The 18,981-nt window shown below is 35.5% G+C and overlaps 1 long non-coding RNA gene across 1 annotated transcript; it reads right to left on the bottom strand.

Annotated features, from left to right (window-relative positions):
• Positions 1–16,712: 16,712 nt before the first annotated feature.
• On the bottom strand, positions 16,713–18,805 carry LOC122319178. The gene is made up of 2 exons (XR_006245032.1): positions 18,478–18,805; positions 16,713–17,106 (listed from the first exon to the last, which is right to left on the bottom strand). It is a non-coding gene; the product is annotated as an uncharacterized LOC122319178 (long non-coding RNA).
• Between the last annotated feature and the right edge of the window lie 176 nt (positions 18,806–18,981).

The following is an 18,981-nucleotide window of genomic DNA, read 5'->3' as shown; positions in this document are numbered from 1 at the left end:
TTATATGTTAGAGAGAGAAAGAGCGGCAAAAGAATCTGAGATTAAAATCAAATTTGGATCCCTCCGTACTGTCTTAAGATTAGAGATAAGCACAATGTAGCCATCTTTTAATTTATTGAAGCTGACATTTTCGACTTTTTTGTCAACATTTTAGGCTAAGGATCGTTTGGATAGATGAGGTAAAATAATTTTAAATAAAAATTATATAAAATATTATTTTTTAATATTATTATTATTTTAAATTTTTAAAAAATTAAATTAAGATTTAAAAAAATTAAATTTTTTATTATATTTTATGTAAATATTTAATAAAATTAATAATGAGATGAAATATTTTTTAAATATAAACAAGCTCTAAAATAGATTATTAAATATTTAAAAATTTATTTATTTATTTATCTATATTTTTTATGCTAGTTCTTGAGTTTTGTTTTGACATGATTTAAATGATCTCAAAAATAAATTATGTTTAATTAAAACATGAAATAAACCTTGAAACTGATTAAAAATATTAATAATTGAATGAAAAATAATAATTTTTTTTCTAATTACAATAAGATAATAAAAATGATGGGAGTGCTATTAATGTCTGACGGAGATGGGGAGAGAGAGAGAGAGAGAGAGAGAGGAGGAGGGAGGGGGGGTGTGGGGTTGGGTCGGGTCAAAGCAAAGGTCATAATAACATTTTGTTTGATATCGTAGAGATTCTTGAGAGTGACTGAAAGTGAAAGGTGGGGTGTAGGGAGAGGGGATCCGGTTCTCTACACCCGTACCATTCTGTTTTACTTTCCACGTGTGCAGCTATTTTTGTTTTTAATTTTTATAATTAGTAGAGGGTGTTCAATTGTTTGTCTTCTGAGGCTGTAGTGTTGAGTAGTGTTGAGGATACTTCAACACTTTTTAATATATTTTATTATTTTATTATTAATTTTTATTTACTTTTTATTACAATTCATTATTTTTTATAATTATTTAATATTTTATTATTACTTTTTACCTACTTTTTCATTATTATTCATAATATATCTCAACACTTCTCAACACCCAAACTCAAACCTGAGTTGATTGGTATTGGAGTGGATTATAGAAATGTTTTGATGGCTTATTAGGAATACAGTATTTGAAGTTGATGATATTGAAACTCTAGCAACTTTAAGGGATCTATAATTAATTTTGCATATGGGTGTGACTAATCTGATAATATGATTTGGAAAGGAAATTCTTTAACTATTGTTGAAGATATTCATTCTAAAGATACTAATCTACCTAACTAGGAGTATCTGATATGTTACGTGCCAGAATTTGCGACCTCGTAGTGGGTTTATAAATGGGAAGAGAACAAGGATCGTCCTTGCATACTCTACTTAGGATAGAATTTTGTAGGACACTTCAAAAAATCCTAGGTCTCCTTAGTTAATTTAATTCAAGAAAAACCACATCTCTAAATCAGCACAAGGTTGAAGATAATACTGATGATATATTATTCATTCTTGGCCTCAAGCTATTAAATAGCCGAACAACTTTTGATTGAATAAGCAATAACCCATTCTTATAGAAAGAAAAATTACAATCACATAATTCCAGCACAAATTTATTGAAAGGAAATAACATTGATTAAAAGAAAATAACATTTATTTAATTATTGATGGTAAGCATCAATCACTCTCATCCCATTATTCTTGGTCCTTGACAACTCTTCCCTCCTTAAAAATTTCCTTGTCCTCAAGGAGAAAGAGTGTCTTCAATTTTGCCAAATTCTCCCATGTTGGCTCAGTAGGAGAGAGATTTTGCCAATGAACAAGAGCTTCAATTTCTACTCCTTTTTTGTGAGTTTCCAGAATGGCTTGAGGAAGTGGGAGGAGTGTTGATTTTGCTAGTAATTCAAGTAGACTGGGAGAGATTTTCTATTGATCTCCAATCCTCCTTTTAAGGAGGGAAACATAGAAAACTGGTATAATTTAGATTTGGAGGTAACTCAAATTTATATGCAACAGTGCCAATCTTAGATAAGGTTTTAAATGGACCAAAAAATTTGGGACTAAGCTTGAAATTTTTCTGTTGAGCCAATGAAAGCTGATGATATGGGCACAATTTTAGATAGACAAATTGGCCCACTTGAAAACTTCTATCCGTGTGCTTCGCATAATATTTCTTCATTCACTCCTATGCAATTTTCAAATTGGCTTTGACATCCTTAATCACCACATTCATTTCAAATAGAAATTTGTCAACGGACTCCACACGCGAAGTGCCATGAACATAGGCAAGTAAAGTGGGAGGTTCGCGCCCATAGACAATTTCGAATGGTGTCTTTTGGTGGAAGAGTGGATGCTTGTATTGTAATAATATTCTGCCCACAAAAGCCAAATCGCCCACTCTTTGGGCTTAGAACTAGTGAAACACAGCAAATACATCTCCAAGGTCTTGTTGACCACTTTGGTTTGACCATCGGTTTGTGGGTGATAAGCCGAGCTAAAATTGAATTTAACTTCATTTAATAAGAATGAATTCTTCCAAAAAGAACTTGTGAATACTGGGTCACGATCACACACAATAGACTCGGGTATGCCATGAAGCTTGAATATGTGGTCAAAAAACATTTGGGTAATCGTGGTGGCCGTGTAAGGATGTTTAATGGGAATAAAATGCTATATTTGGATAATCAGTCAACGACCACAAAAATGATAGAGTTACCTCTAGATGTTGGCAAGTCATCCACAAAACCATGAAATATCTATCAACGCATGGTGAGGAATTGGGAGAGGACCGAGTAAACCCGCTGGCTTGACTTAGTCCACCTTATTTTTTTGACAAACATCACACTCTTGGATAAATTTTCGTACATGCCCCTTCATGCATTTCAAAAAAAAAAAAATTGATTTGATTCTGTGGAGAGATTTGTGGAGCCCTTCATGCTTGTTGGAATGGAATTCCTTGATTATAGGAATAATCAATTTGGATGTGGGCAAGAGATAAATCCGATCCTTAAATAAAATCAATCCTTCCTTGAATAGCCATGGTCCTAATGCTTCTCCTTCCTTGATTTTCTCCACCAAATCCTACTAATGGGAATTATCTGAAATTTCTGATTTTATGGGATCCACCCAATTAGGAATAGGAGAAGATATTGCATGAATTTCAAATTTTCAAGAAAGGGCATATGTGGCTGAATTTTCCTTGCCTTTTTTGTAGTGAATTTGAAAATCCCAAGAGCTTCACCAACCATTTTTGCTGAGCAGCCCGTAGTAATGGTTTGACCCAATAGAAATTGTAAGCTTTTTTGGTCTGTCCTAATAATAAATTTGGCTCCTAAAAGATGTGGATGCCATTTTTGGACTACCTTAACCAAGGCTAACATTTTCTTCCCATATATGGATAATGCAAGATTTTTGCCATGTATAGCTTGGCTAAAATAAGCAATTGGTCAGTCTTCTTACATGAGCACTGCACCTAAAGCCACGCTAGAGGCATCACATTCCACAATAAATGGTTGAGAAAAATCAGGTAGAGCAAGTATGAGTCCGGATGTCATTGCCATTTTTAATTCTTCAAATGCTTGCTCGGTGGCTGCACTCCATTTAAAAGAATCCTTTTTGAGCATATTTGTCAAGGGTTGAGCGATCATTCCATAGTGGTGAATGAATTTCTGATAGTAACCAGTGAGGCCCAAAAAAACTCGCAACCCCTTCAAGCTGGTTGGTTTAGGCCATGTCATCATGAAGGAAATTTTTTCTGGATCCATGGCTACCCTACAATGAGAAATCATGTGACCCAAGTAGCCTACTTCTTCTTGTCCAAATTGACATTTTTCACGCTTGGCAAAAAACTTGTTAGCTTGCAAACATGTAGCACACAACCAACATGTAATAAGTGATCCTCCCAAGATTTGCTAAAAATAATATCGTCAAAAAATACCAAGACGAATTTACAAAGAAATTCCTTGAATACCTCATTCATGATGCTTTGGAAGGTTGCCGGTGCATTAGTGAGACCAAAGGGCATCTCTAAAAATTCGTAGTGGCCTTGGTGCGTGCGAAAAGCTGTTTTCCCAACATATTCTCGGTATATACGGATTTGATGGTACCCCGACCTCAAATCAAGCTTTGTAAAAAATTGTGTACCATGCAATTCATCCAATGATTCATCGATAATGGGTATTGGATATTTATCAATGATGGTAATGTTGTTGAGTGCCCGATAATCCACACAAAGCCTCCAAGAGCCATCTTGTTTTTTAACCAATAGCACGGGTATGGACTCGTGCTAGGCCTTACCACACCGAATGACAATAGCCTCTTGATTATTTTTTCAATCTCATTTTTTTGGTAATGGAGATACCGATAAGGCTTGACTGAGATTGGATTAGCTCCATTTTCCAATGGAATTTTGTGGTCTTGAGATTGCTGAGGTGGCTAGCCTTGAATCTCTTGAAAAATGGCCGAATATTGATTCAAAATAGCCATTAAATCCAAGTTTAAATTTGTTGCCGCAACTCCTTGCTTCTCTCCCAAGTTTAAGGAATTGAATTGTAATAAAAAAACTCTTTTTCCTTTCTGCAACTGCACCTCTAAATCACGATCACCCATGATTTTATTGCTAGGCCCTCTTGTCCCACATAACTCTACTTCTTTCCCCTCCCAACAAAATCGCATCCATAGCTCATTGAATTCTCAAATAATTGGACCCAGTTTTTTAAGCCATTGAGTTCCAAAAACAGCATCACATCCTTCCACCGGTAAAAGGTAAAAATCAACGTGAAATTGAACCTTTTGCACTAAAATAGGGAGCCTTTCACACAATCCTTCATTTTTCATTTTATTTCCACCTGCCACTTGAACCGAAAATTCTCATTTCTTTGTAGGATAAATTCTTATTTTGGTAGCTAACTTTGAATTCAAAAAGTTATGAGTGCTACTAGAATCCACCAATATTGTAACCACAGAATCTCCAATTTTTCCAAAAAAATGCATAGTTTGAGGTGCCACATTATCTGAAATAGCATGAAAACTAATTTTAGGAATCTCTTCTTCTGCTTCCTCCTCGATGGCAGTCTTATCCAACGACTCTTCAATAGAAGGACTCAACCTTTCTTACAACTCAGCCAAACTCAACCTCTAAATGGTGGGGGTACAAGCTCTAGTAAGAGATGTTGAGGGTAAGGGTGGATGTCTCATGGTGGATGGAGCCTTTTGAGGTTCCACGTACCCTCCCTTTTGTTGGTCATACAAACGGGACTTATAGAGTCGTACAAGATTGATAGCGGCAAATAATGAAATTGGATTACATGCTTGCACATCAACTCATATTGCCTCCTTGAACCCGCTCACAAAGCACCCAACTTCTTGTTCTTCAGACAAATGGCCAGCTCGATGTAACAAATGATCAAAGTCCATTTGGTAATCACGGACGCTTCCCGTTTGTTTAAGCTTGGTGAGATCCCCAAAAACAATTTGGTATCTTGAAGGCCCATATCGTAAATGCAAATCGTACTTAAAAACTTTCCAATTGACGCCTTCTCACTGATTTTTGAAACGTTGATACCACAATTGGACATTGCCATCCAAGTGATAACCGGCCATGGGGAGTTTTTTCGCCTCTTCCGTGCCTTGGAATTCGAAAAATTGCTCCACTCGACAAATCCATCCGGTTGGATCATCCATGCCATTATAACGTGGGAAGTTCAACTTAGTAATTTTGGGTGCGAGAGAGCCTCCCGAAAGGCTACGACAAGGCCCACAAGAAGACTTGGCATCATCATCATGTCCTCCACTTCGCGTAGAAAAACGAGCAAACATGCTCTCCATATGTTTCAAGAGACGTTCTTCACTAGCCTTCATAGCTTGTTGTAGTTCCTTTTGGCCCGTAACCAATGAGCCAAGCTCATTCTCTACTTGCTTGAGACGGTGGTCAGGCAAACCTAGCTCTGATACAAAGTTGTTGCGTGCCAGAGTTTGCGTAGTAGGTTTATGAATGGGTAGAGAACAAAAATCGTCCTTATATGCTCTACCTATGATGGAATTTGGTAGGACACTTCGAGGGATCCTAGGCCTCCTTAGTTGGTTTAATTCAAGGAAAACCACAACTCCAAATCAACACAATGTTGAAGATAATACTGATGATATATTAGTCATTCTTGGCCTCAAGTTATTAAATAGCCAAACAGCATTTGATGGAATAGGCAATAACCCATTCTTACAAAAAGAAAAATTACAATAGCATAATTCTAGCATAAATTTATTGAAAGGAAATAACATTTATTTAATTATTGATGGTAAGCATCAATCACTCCCATCCCATGATTCTTGGTCCCTGACATGATAGCTGGAGTTCAAAATCTTTTTCTTCAATTTGGCTCATATGATGTATGTCATGTTGGTCATCAAGGGAACGAAACTGCCCCTATCTTCTTGCACGGCATACTTACTTTATTGAAGATATGTTACAATGGTGGCAATCTTGTCCAGAATTTATTAATTCTAGAGTTATGATAGATGTTGCCATGTAATTGTACTATGTTGGATTATGTTTCTTATCTTCTTCTTGAATGAAGGTTTGTTGTTTTAATTATAAAAAATAAAAAATAAAAAATAAATAAATTCTATTCCTAAGCCTGTCCATTACTCCAACAACACGCATCGTGACGTGGCGAACCCGATCTAGTTGCCATGTCACGGCTTTTCAGCCATTGCTCAAATTTGCCCCTCAAGCAGAACACATAATATTATGGCTTCTCCTACATGCAGAATGCAAAAAGGCTGAAGAATTGATCTTTCCCTCACGAGTAACGAAATCAACCCTTTCAGTATTGACCTTCCCCTCCCCATCTGAATCTCAAGCTCTCTCTCCCTCTCTCACTTCCGTAGACCTCTCTCTCTCACTTGTTTATTTTTTCCCTCCCGTTTGAATATGCCCTCTCTCCCTCACTTGTGTCTGTCTATTCTTCCTCGGTGCATTCATAGTCACGAAGGAATGTAGTAGGTTTGGTCAATGTGAGTCTTCTATTTCCCTTTGTCGATTTCACTTCTTCGAGTTTGAATATTTGACTAGAACCCATTCCCTCACTTTTATAGGTACAAGAAAAAATTTTCTATGATTTTGAATTGTATGAAAATCATGGGTTTGCTTTTTCTTCTTAGAGATTTTGAAACAAATAATGGTTGTTGGAAGTTGGGTTTTATCTTAAACTTATCAGATAACTGACTCCAGTGGTAGAATATAGTCATAGAAGTAATGACTATAGCTAGAGTTCTATTTCAAAGCTAGGAGATTGAAAGCTTTAGTTTTTGTATTGTGAGAGAATAGTGTGGTTTGCTTGCATACTAAGTCATCCACCCCAAGTTTTGGGTTTCAATCACTAGAAGACGTAGAAAGATTTAGCAGATCCATTTTCCTTTTGCCTTCAATTAGAATTTTGTGAAGATACTTAAAACGTTGTAGTGCTTTTCCCTCATGTCATCTTCAATGAAATGGTAGTAGGAGTTTCACTCGATTTCTGTAGAAAGGCAATTGCCTTTCATGCTTTCATCTTTGATTGAAATCAATGTTTATGCATCTTTGCAATAGATGGTGATTGTATTGAAAATAATATGTTTTGTTGAGTTTTCTATTACAACATTCCTTTTCCCATGACAATCCTTTTTTTAAGGAGGGGTGGCGGAGGGTTGTTTACATGATATGGAATATGGCTCATTAGTTTAGTAATGTACATTTAAGAATCAGCTTTTAGAGTAGACAAACCTTTGAAGTCCTCTAATGACTTAAAGAGCAATCATTGTCTTTTCGGAACATTCTACCAAACTTGAAATACTTTTTATATTATTTCAATTAGATAGATATGGTGCTGTTAGCATATAGTCTTGTATTTCCTACAGCTAGCTGATCGATTCTCCACCAATTCTAGACTCCGGTGGCCAGTTCCTATTGGCAATAGTTGGTCCTATCGGTTCCTGTATAGCTCTATCACACTCCACTGGAAGGTTCACATCCAGAGTGGGTTTGCTGGAAGTACTATGACTTTGGAAGTCATATCATCTGAATTCAAATGTATGGCCCGATGCCAGGTGGAATGCCCTGGTTGTTTGTCTCTATCATCCTGCAGTATGATAGTCAATTCCAAAAGACTTCTATTCATGTATACTTGGAGCCAGAGATGTGTTAAAAGGATATCTGGCAGTTCCACCCTATAAAAGGAAGAGAAAAAATTCAAACCGGTCCATCTATTTTCTCCCAAATAACAGCCGTAAAAAAAAATGTCACGCATGCATCCCATTTGATCTCCACTATGATCGCACCACAGACTAGTCAAACAAAAGATACACCCACTAGAATGGAATGAAGAAGAAAAAGTTGGAGCAACCATTTTCTTTAGTCCCAGATCCAATCGTTAGATAAGTACAAAGATTGGATTTGGATTTGCGAAGATTTAGTTACAAGTCTATGGTTCTCCTACAAAGATTGGATCTAGATCTGCGAAGATTTAGTTATAAGTGTGAAGATTTGGATCTTTCCGCTCCTGCTTTATCTCCATTTTCTTTTTTGTTATCTAATTAACCTCCTGCTCTTTTCTTAAATGATTGGGTTTGGATCTGCGAAGATTTAGTTAAAAGAAAGCATCACGATGAAAATTTTGGAGCACCAGAACAGTGGAAAAAATTAGGGAAACAAGAAGAAGGAAAATGAGACAGAAAAAGAAAGTGGTGCTAACGAAGGAGAATTTAGAGAATTTTAGAAAGTGGGGCTGTTTAATTCATTTTCATATGTTGTCCAAGAAAAAAATCATCCTTACATATTTTCTCTTTCTTTTTTCCTTTTCCTTTATTGATGACAATGGATCCATTGAGCTGGTGGTGAAGGAACTGGTGGGTGATGCAAAATGAGGCGGTGGGCAATGGATCTTGCAACTAACGCATTGGTCTAAAGTTTGTGAGGGGCTCAGAGTTTCGACCTTGGTTGAGTGATTTTTATGTTGATGGAATGGATTGTGCAGAAATTTTGATTTCATCTAGTATGTTGATCCTTATGATTTTTGTGTGGGCTTGCTAATGTGGAGGACTCCCATTAGAGGCTATTAAACACTAAGCAACAGACGTGCTATTGCAAGTGGAACTGTAAAAGGAATTTAGACATGAGACAAAATCTCACTTTTACGATCTAAGGCACCGAGACCTCGTAAAGTTGAAATCTTCAAAGGAAGCAAGGAATGAATGATACAATTGAATAGTGAGCCTGAAGATGTGAGGTAGGTTAGCTTCTACGTCAGCATTGGAGAATGTGGGGTGAATGTTGTATGTATGAGGCATTTGCATTTTCTATAACCTCCTCATTTCTGACATAAATAAATATGTTTTGGACCATTATTTTTATCTTATGTTCACTACTTGTTTTCCATGACTTTAAATGTGTTGTTGTTTTTCACTGATTCATGATCCCGATGTATGTATCTATATCTCTGTGTGAGTTTCTGGTGCCCATTCCTGTGAGATGTCGCCAGAGCTTCCAACGAGTAAAGGGATTCTCCATGAATGATTGGAGTGTGGTGGTATCGTGTTGGTCTCACCTAATAGTTGGGATGCAGAATCTCTCAGCGTATCACATGGTTGTGTCTTTGAGTTGGCTGTTAGGTAAACGATCCCCAGTGCAACATGTTATCTATGTGCGAGAGTTGAGTTGGCTTGCATGAGGCCGATCAGGTAAAAGGGATTTCCCAGATGGTGGAGCAACTCATTGTTTGTTTGCTTATCAGGCAAAGAAATGTTTGTGTGACTAATATTTATGTGATGAATCTCTTCATTGGAAATCGTACCAATTGAAACCAATATGATTTTATGGATTTGAAAAATTAGAGAGACAAGTGATTCCTCACCTAAATAATATTCATGTTTTAAAGTACAATGCACGAGAAGGTAACTCCTCAGATGGCGATTCATCACCATGATTACGAGGGTGATTCCTAGTCATGTTTTACAGAACCATGTGTTTATGTCCTAGAGGGTGGTTCCTCGTCAAGCATACATATATGTGCATTTTTTCTATTTACATGAACTATTCATTGCATCTTTAGGAGCCTTATTCTTGATTAGCAGTTTTTATCATGACTATCTAACCTGTCTATAGTTTCATTGTCAGAACTATATAATTTGGTGTAAAGTTAGAACCAGGAGTGATGCCTTGAGGATGAAGAGCCAACCCTACTCGAACCCTGAAGACAGAGATCTATCTCTATCATTCATTTTGGTTAGTCGTACTTAGCCTTTTGGAAAGGGGTAGCCAATTGTATTCAATCTGCCATCTATTAGGTGATGAACATACCATTTTGGGTTGTATGTAACTTTATGCTAATATTTATGAGAAATGATAGTAATGCTTTCTACAATGTGTTATAGACTTTGGTACTGCAAGGTCTAGTTTACTGACTAAATTTTTATTTTTTCTGTTACTATTTTATACCTACATCCTACATGTGCACTACCATCTGGATGAGACACACCTAACCCGACCAAATCCTGGGTGTTGATTGCCTAGCTAGCACCCTTGGTACCATGGAACCTTTTCGGGACCTTTATACAAGGGACGATGCGCCACAATACATTTAAGTACACCACTTTGTTTATAAAATATAGGGATGCCTGAAAATAAGGGATTGAGACAAAATTTAATAACTTGTAGTGGGCGATGAGGTGTAGTGGGTAGACCCATGTTTAGGGCTGGGGGCCATGGCCCCCACAAAACTTTTCATAAACCCGTTTTATTATATAGTTTTTTTTTTTTTTATAAAATGTCCTCAATATAAAGACGATTTGTCTTTCCAAAAAATTAAAAAAAATCTCACTTACTCACTTAGTACTTAGTCTTCTAGGTTTCTTTTTAGTTTCTCAACAATTTTTTCATACTTGTATATTTTTTATCATAAATAAAATATCACATTCTCATATAGTCATATTGGTTTTTATTTTGTTTCCACATCTCATAAGTGGCAAGAAAATACCTTAGTCTTTTTTTACAAGTTATTTGGTAAATTTATAACCTCATTTATCTTATTTATTTGCACTTTCCTTTCAAGTTTTCCACTAGCTAGCCTATTTTGATTAGTTTTGTTAGTAAAGTATATGCTACCATCGAGTTAACAACTTGGAGTGAAGGCAACAAATCTCACATGGCTATTAATTACTATCTAAATTATAAAGGCTTTATAACATTCAATTTTAGATCAATAAAGAAGTTTAATTTTTGCTCAATTAATTTTATCCTTTGCTTTTGGTCTTGTAATATATTTGTAGAACAATGTTGAATTGTTATTATTTGATTGATTTTGAGTGAGTACACTATTGATTATTTCTTCATGTCATGAAATATATCTTTGATAATGCACACGCACTCAAATAGAGGGAAACTACTATAACTTAGATGCTTTTAAGTTATGTCACTTAGCCTCCCAAATAAAAAAATTCTGGTTCCACTCCTGAGTGAAGCGTTTGTTTCATTTAGGTGATGTTAGGAGAGCAACTTGTGGTGTCTGATGTCAGATGTGTACTTGCATAGTTATGAATTTTAGTTTAAAGGGGGGAGAGAGATATATTAGAGAGAGAGCTGGATGTGGAGGTCACGTACCTTGGTGTTCACCATCGGCCTATGATACTGTTGACTAGTATTTTTTGTGAGCCATGATTTGTGGGCTTAGCGTAGGAGAATTCAAACGTAGTTTCCCTTTGGTAGGCGAGCAACATTGAATAGTATTTGAGGTGCCTAGCTCGTTAACGTTGACGATCACGGATCAGCAGCAACCACTGACTACAATGTCGTGTCGGCATTACGCATGGCTGGGGAGAATGTCAGGTTGTGAAATTATTTGGCTCAAGTTTTTTTTTAAAATATATTTGGGGTTGGAAGCGGTTGTGCAAGATTGTGTAATGGAAAATTATGCTTGTAAGCAGTCCTACGCACCCATAGCTCACTGATCCAATGTGGCAAGTCAAAAAGTCAGCTTTAAATTAATGAAACGATGCGGTTTTAGACATCAGGCAGCGACAATGCAAATAAACCAGTGGGATTTCAAATTTTTTGAATCCATTTATTAAAACTATGCGTTTACCAAAACCCTTACCCATTTCGTATCTCCTCCCTTCCCTTTTCCCTTCCCACTAGATTTCTCTTAACATTTCGTATGCATCTCCACCCGTACCTTTCCTCTTCTTTTTCTCCTTCCCCTTCCCTTTCTCCTTCATACATTTTTCCTAGATCACTCTTCTCCTTCATCCATTCCCACACCCTTCTCCTTCTCCTTCATCCATTCCGCACCCTTCTCCCAAATCTCATTTAGAAAACCCTAACTCAAACTGTTTCATCCATCCCCTGGAAATTTTCGTCGTCCAGAAGCCTCTTCCTATCGAGCCCAGGCCGAGCTCCGCTCTCCTTTGCGTCACGCTTCTTGCAGTGTGGTCACCGTTCAACAGTGTCTTCTCGAGTGAGGATCCCTCTCCTTTGTCTCTCTCTAGCTCTCTATGTCTCCATTGATAATAATATTTATTTCCCACAACTAAGCAACTAATGAAACTAAAAAAGAAAAAAATAGATACATTTATAAAAACAAGTAAATAGATGCAGAGACATAAGAAGTTGGAAACAATGATTTTTTATATCATAGTGAAATCCACTATTTGCACTTGTGAATAATGCTAGAGAGATCTAAAAGTACTGTACCCCTCCAATGAACCAAAAGGTGCAATATATATTATTGTTTTTTTTCTTTTTTTTAGCATTTATGTGTTTTGGTCATTAATGAAAAATAAGTAATCCTCTTGGTAATGAGGTGTTTTCTGCAACCAATTCATTGTTGAATTAGATTTGAGCTTTGAGTAGAAGTGGGATGAATACTTAATGCCATGTATTTTGGGTGTTGACTAACATTGTCATCATGAGAATGCACATTCCTATACCTCCCTCTTGTATTTACCTACCAGATTTTGTTATGATATAATAGTCTTTCTTCTAATTAAAGAAAAACTGATCCTTTGGAGCTTGGAATGTCAACATGCATAGTTGATATAATCTCTCCAAAACTCATAGAAAATTTTCAGTTTAATTTGATGATTTTGAGATATAATCTCCAAAACTCATAGTTGATATAATGTCAACATGCAAGGTTTAGCAAGTCTTGCAACAAAGGATGGTTTCAAGTATGATATTGGATCCACAAATCTCTTCTTGCTACTGATTAATTTTTTTTTTTCTTGCTAGTGATTCTTGCTAATGATATTGGAATCACAAACCTCTTCACTATACTTATTTTGATTCTTTAATTGATAGGATGTCAATGTCAACTTCTTCATCTTCTCTTGTTAATCGTACTTTGGTGAACAACACAATATGCACCTGTGGTCAACCCGCTGTACTTAGAACTTCAAATACCCTAAAAAATCTCGGATGATCATTCTTTAGATGTCCAAAGTACAATAACAGGTAGAAATTTTTTTGGAAAGTTCATTTATTTTACATATATATGGTTTGTTTGTTTTACATACTTAATTTTTTGGTTTCTTTCAGGGATTACCATATTTTAACTATGAGAAATGATTTTTGCAGTCGGCAAATGCAGTCGGCGTGCAGTCGCTTTGAAAAAAATGAATTAATATGGGACCTATATGAAAAAAAAATTATTTTTATAACTTTTTTTTATTCATTCTGTACAACCATGAAAAAAAAAATATTTTTATAATTTTTTATTTATTTATTCCGTACAGCCGACTGCATGCCGACTGCATTTGCCGACTGCGTCTAGCAAAGCCCTTTAACTATTTCAAATGGGTAGATAGCAGTGAGGAAATAGAAATAGAACATGTGAAGATAAAAATTCAGAGGTTAAGAAATGAGTAAGAGCTTCGAAGAAGAGAGGAAGAGCTTTGTTTGTAGTTGGACAAAAGCTCAAAAAATGTATAGACTAGATCCATGTGTATGTAGTCACCATAGTGACCTTAGTATGTTGTAACCCTGTGTATGGTAGAAGTTTACATATTAGCCTTGTAATGTTGAAGGAGCTTAAATAACTGGATTTTGTTTTTCCATTAGTGGTTGTAATTGGTGCTCTAATGCATCCGTGGTATTTGTGGCTCCAATTATTACCCATTTCTTAAGTCATCTTATTTATGGTAGCATTCTAGCTATTCTTAAAGCATTCTAGCAATTCTACTTGAGCACTTACCCGATTACATGAATATAGATAAAGCATTCTAGCAATGATTTTTCTTCCTTCATGCAAGTTTTGATGGCATGAATAAGCAAGCTTAAATCAGTATGTTATGCCAATAAGAACATGATAGAACTTCTTTATATGCCTTTTAGTTTAGATCCTAAATATCCTGCATGAAAATTTAAGTTACCAATGATGAAATTAAGATTCTTACAGAACTTTGCATTTTATGAGCAAATTATAGATGAGTACAATAACACATGAGCAACGCATTATATCAGCATGGCCATATTCTGTATTTGCATAAGAAGTTAAGTTGACACATTATATAAGAGTTAAATGCCAGTATTGTCATATGGATGAAAGTATTAAAATGGCAAACCAGTACAATGACTTCACACACACCCCCTCCCCTCAACATCAGACACAAAACACATCAAAATGGCAAGGTGCTGTTAGCTTGGCACGCAAACAAGTGCATCAACATGATGATCACTGTAATAGATGCCAAGTCTTTGGTAGAGGCTCAATGGTTTTCTTCTGGGCAGTCTCCAAACCTAACATGCAAACATAATCCGTGTAAAACCCCACATCAAAAATATAATTTGCAAAGACCTCATAAAACCCCACATAATAAAAGCAACCATAAAACCTCATAATGGCATAACCCATCAACGTCATAGCAAGCACCAGTACCCTTTTTCCATCTACAGAATATTTACCAATATTTAAGAACAATAACAATTATCTAGAAAAATTGAAGTCACTTAAGCCTTTAACTAGAACTACTTGTTAAAGCTAGCAAGTACCAGAATTTATAGAGTTCAAAAAATCCAAAAGCATCCCAGATTCAGTTAACACACAACTCAAATTATGGAAGAGCTATCCCACTTGCTACTTGGATATGCCTGACTCATATAAGGTTGGATTAGTGACCCATAAGCCCAGCTCACACAACGAACCCTTCATCAAGCTCCACCACCCCAAATTAAGTTATGTACTAGTAAAACACTAGAGGATCCTCAATACTAAAAACCCAATGACCCTTATAGCATCCATTAACACATTTCAACTTGTGCATTACGATTGGTTATATACAAAGCGATAGAACTCAGAAACAACTACCTAGCCTAACACGAAAATTAGTGGAGCAGCATCAACCTTATGATTGCAAAGTAAATTGCAAAAATCCTAGTTTTGGTACATGCTGATTCCTCAGTGCAACAACAATCATAGGTTTAATCCTAGGTTACCAAAACTACCTGCACGGTTCTCTTTCTATGGTTACATGGTTGTATATATCCATTATTTACGAAAAAAAAAAAACACTTCCTTTTTAAACAAAGTGTAATCACAAGGTTGCAAGTTCCTAAACCAAACTTTACTTTTAGTAGTTGAGGTTGGTTTGGTTAAATTGGTAGCTTTTGCTTTGAACTGGTGATGAAACAATCACTTATATAGGAGCACAAAATCGCTTGAAGGAAGCGTAAAATTGCAAAATCGGAATTAACAAAAATAATGGGAATGGAGTATCTAAGACTGTTGTGCACAGAGGAGACTATTGGCACAGAGGAGATTTGCCAAAGGTTAGAGGAAGAGAGTTGGTGGGATTTGGGGAGATGAAGGGATCTGAATATTTGAGTTGCCTGTGTTGAGGAAGGGAGAAGATGAAATCAGCCAATATCTACTTCTTTCTATTCATTTTCCTTCTTCTTTGTTTTATTTTTTTTAATTTTTTTATTATATTAGGCATCTGACAATAATGCAACCTCAGCATGGGTATACATGGTTGCAAAGTTTCGCTTGTACCTAGCAGAACTGTTGTGTAATATATATAACGGAGTTTTGCTATATACAAGTAAAGTTGTGTACTAATCTGCGTATCAATATTGATTTTTTTATATTTAAAATTTAAATTAATATTTTTTTTAATAAAATCTCCTTTTTGACTAATCACATTATATTGATGTACGTATTAGTGTATAATTATACTTACAACTAAATTTTTTCTATATAATGTGGGGTATCTAAACCCTATAAGTGTGTGTGTGTATATATATATATATACTAGGTTAAAGTAACGTACAAAGTACGTTTGCTTAGTTGTAGTAAACAATTATTTTACAAAAATAATATATATATATATTTTTTTTTATAAAACTACTTTGAGATCCTAGTGTTATGGCTACAATTGCTTACTAAATTTAAACAAAGAACAGGGATAGCGAATTTTTACCCTCTTTTTCTCCTTAACCTATTATTTTGGGTTAGAACAGAACCCCTACCACAATCATTCGATTAAATTTGTTTATCAAATAAGATGGGGAAATGCTTATCCCACACATGCCTTGGCATTTTTCAAACATGATATTTGGATATTTGCAATTAAGGTTTGATCTTCCATTCCATTTGGTTGGTGCAAGTTTTGGAAAGCTTGTGCAAGTTGAAGAAGTCAAGAAGTCACTTTTTTGTGGTATTTTCTTTTAATAATGAGAATAAACTATAAAGGACTTCACTATTTTGCCAGCAATTTATCTAAATGGCATCATTAAGCTATTAAATGCTAGAACACCACTACAAACATAAAAGGGTACAACAGCCTCTCAAGCATGAACACTTGGTTTTTTAATGTTTCAAATATTCCCAATGAATGAATATCCCAACTACAATACTTCATTAATTTGGTTTCTTAGAATCAAATACAATTCGACCACTACATACACAAAGTAACGGCTATTCAACTGCAGCTAATAGTCAACTGCAAAATTCTAAGCCGAAGATACAAGGCTTCCACCAATTGGAGTGATTTAATGACTAATCAGAGTGTCATGAAGCAGGATGATTTAACGACTTCTCCCCTGCTTGGTCTACTAACTCTTGGAATTGCTGGTGATGCTTTGTGAGGAGTTGCAGATAAAGTAGACCTGTCAAGTGCAAAGTCACATAAATATAGAGCAGTATTGAGAATACTTTGATCTAGATAGGAAATGAGAGCTGTACAACCATAATTAGCATAATTTTCTTTTTATCATTCACCTTAAGTTATTTCTCTCTCTTTCTTTTGTGTTTGAAGGTAGAGGGAGTGAAGCACTTAAGACCAACAACAATGGTTCTTTACTTCATAGGGGCAATCAACATTCTCTACACTTTTGGTAGAAATGCTGTTACAATTTGAGGATTCTTTACAAATTTAATACTAAAGCACATCTATAGTGTCTGTGTACAACTTTACAATGATCATAGGAAACTATCCTGAATGGAACTTAAGGCTCTAATTATATGATCATCTTTGAAACATAATGAAATAAAACAGTTTTGAAGAGAATCAAACTTAGCAGCAGAGAATCAACCTAATGAAATAAGACATACAGCAGCAGCACAACTGTTGAACAAAAGCCACAAAGGCCTATAACTTTTACGTTGATAACAGTTAATGCCATAGTTATATTCCTAAACCAAGTCTTTTATCAGCCTAATAGATAAATTTACCAGTCTCACAAATATGAACCTGAGCGTATGCAAAACTCATGTCAATTGATGTTCAGTAAAAACACAATTTCCAGCCAACGAGCTATTTCGGCCCCAAATTGTATTCGCTGATAAATATTGCCTGTTTATGCAAAAAAAAAATATTTCTGCTCTTTTCTGTGCAATGAACATAGAGGATTGCAATGATATTTCTTTGATCAAAATCTTGTGCAGCAAGTATTGAATGAAGGCACTTCGAATACTTATATGCTGCTAGAATAAACAGGAAGGCATATACTTTTTGTGAGTTTAATAGAAGTCATTTCTGGCCTTCAAATATGGTTGGTATAAATAAGTTTTGGTGGGTGTCCATTTTGATCATGAATTTAAAAGGATTTAAGAATTTGGTGGGCACTCATTGCACCTTCAAATATATACGTTGGAGGATATATTAGGATTTAAAGCAAATGCATGGTAAATAAAATAGCTCCTGGCTTTTCCTTCCCTTTATTCTTTCTTCCTATTTTTTTTGTTTTTTCAGTCTTATTTTCTTTTGATTTGTTCTTACTTCTGCACTTCGATGCGTTACTTCTGTAAGGATTTTCCATTTACTCCATACATAAATGCTTGGGATCATAGTGATCTGTTAACTATCAAGATATAACTTGTTCTATCTAAAAATGGAGTATTTGCCAGGGATCTAACTAAAAATGGAGTATTTGGTAGAGATCTGTCCAAGGAAGAAACCAAGCTTTATCGCAATATTGAACCAAGAATGAAAAATATTCGCCAAAACTAAATGTATTATTAAAATACGAAGATCTTACCTGAAGTTAACCACGGAGATACCCACATGAAGCCGACGAACAGAGAGATCTACCAGTTCACGCGAAGATGAGCAGATTTAGTTGTTGACGAGCCGAGCGTGTAATGTTTTCTTCAGAGAGAGAGAGAGAGAGGTTAGGAAGGTGAACTTGAAATGGCACTCATCTTCTTCAACATCTGCGATTGCAAGGTCTTCTCCAAACCGAAAACTTTGGCTTTGAAATCTACATTCTTCCCTCCTTTCCATTTCGTCTATGTTGGGTTTTGCCTCTTTTTTTTTTTAATTAATATAATCTGACATGGTATCAGTCGGTTCCCCAATGGGTTCGTAGCCCGGTTGTACGTAACTCTATTATTTTCTTAAATATAAACGGATACTTACGGTAACTTAATAAGAGAGACAAAAAAAATAAACAAAAAATAATAAAAAATTACTGTTTATCCGTTAGATAGCCAATTTTATATATAAAAGATATGGGAGAGTCATATAGTCAATTGCATGGGTA

This window comes from Carya illinoinensis, chromosome 8 (genome assembly GCF_018687715.1).
Source record: "Carya illinoinensis cultivar Pawnee chromosome 8, C.illinoinensisPawnee_v1, whole genome shotgun sequence".
Classification (NCBI taxonomy): domain Eukaryota; kingdom Viridiplantae; phylum Streptophyta; class Magnoliopsida; order Fagales; family Juglandaceae; genus Carya; species Carya illinoinensis.
The sequence above is the reverse complement of the archived record's forward strand: the minus strand, read 5'-3'. Positions and strand labels throughout refer to the sequence as shown.